Raw genomic sequence first — 1,311 nt, 5'->3', positions numbered from 1 at the left:
CACCCCCACCCCCGTGTCCCCAGTCCTCATATAATCCACCTAGAGCTAGGTTGACAACTCACTCATTTCAAACAGATCCATGAGCTAACTGAAAAGTCAATGGCATAACTTGAAATGCTTTCAGATACAAATCCTCTTGAGTATTTATATATGTTCTTGTCTCATCACTCCTAAAGTAATCCAGAGTTTTGAGAATGTGGGGACTTGGGCAAAGGAGAAAACAACCACGACAGACCAAGAAATGGGAACTCTCAGTTCATTACATCAACCACAACTGGGAGTACCTTTCTTATTGTACTGGCCCGGCTTAAATTATAAAGTCATGAGTAATAAAAAAAAATTCAGGGGATATTACTGAATGTGAAAAGCCTGAAATGTAATTAAATGTGTTCTTTCTTGTCCCTGGTGGTGTCATTTACTCTGCACGCTAACATCTGCGTTTCCCTAAGCCTCTGCCCTATACTAGGAACACACACTGTTACATTATACTCACACGTTCGTTCGCTGCAACTGGGGAATATGTTTTTCCAAATGGACCTCAGTTTACAATCTGCTGTCCGATGCACAAACCTTTGCTTCCTTTCTACAGCTACTGCCCTTGAGACACCACAGACGCTCTCGCAAGAAGAGCGCCTGGAGAGCGTTCCTGACAGATGTGCGGTTTGCTCCAGCCACTGGCTCTGCTGGGACGTGTCCGCTGACGTCTAACACCCACCTCGATCCCCCATGCTGTCAGGATGCAGGCCGGCTGGGTCCCCCCCTTGACAGGAGAATTTCACCCACACCCTGCTAAGCTGCCTGATCTGAGAACCCATCTTGCAGCCAAACTCCTCCGGTCCCTGCGGACAGGATGTCCGAGGCGCTCTGGCGCTTCCAAAACAGCGAGGTTTCCTCCCTGCTAGAGAGCACGCGCTCTGTTCCGCAGGGAACCAGGGCACTGGAAGTAGAGGTGGCTGGGGGCGCGAGGGCTCTGCAGAAGCCGGAACGCGGGAAGGTGCGGGGGCGCAGGAGCGAGTCTATGCTGGAAGCGAGAGAGGCGCAGAGGAGCCGGGTGCAGGAGCTGTGGGGGCCTAGGAGGGGCGGGGGCCGGGTGGGAGCCTGGCGCGCTGGGCGGCACAAGGGAACTGGGCGCCGGAACTCGCAGGCGCAGGAGAGGCGCTCGCCGCGACCAGCGGGCGCCCGGGAGTCGCTCACTCCGCGATCTGCCCCGGACTCTCCAGAGCGGCTCAGTTGAGGGTGAGAGGAGGGTGCCGGGTGCTGAAGGGGGAGAACCAGATGGGGGCGTGCCTTTGCCGGGATTGGCTGGGGGCG

Source organism: Tupaia chinensis, unplaced genomic scaffold (assembly GCF_000334495.1).
Source record: "Tupaia chinensis unplaced genomic scaffold, TupChi_1.0 Scaffold140534_1, whole genome shotgun sequence".
NCBI lineage: Eukaryota > Metazoa > Chordata > Mammalia > Scandentia > Tupaiidae > Tupaia > Tupaia belangeri.
Note: the sequence above shows the minus strand (reverse complement) of the source record.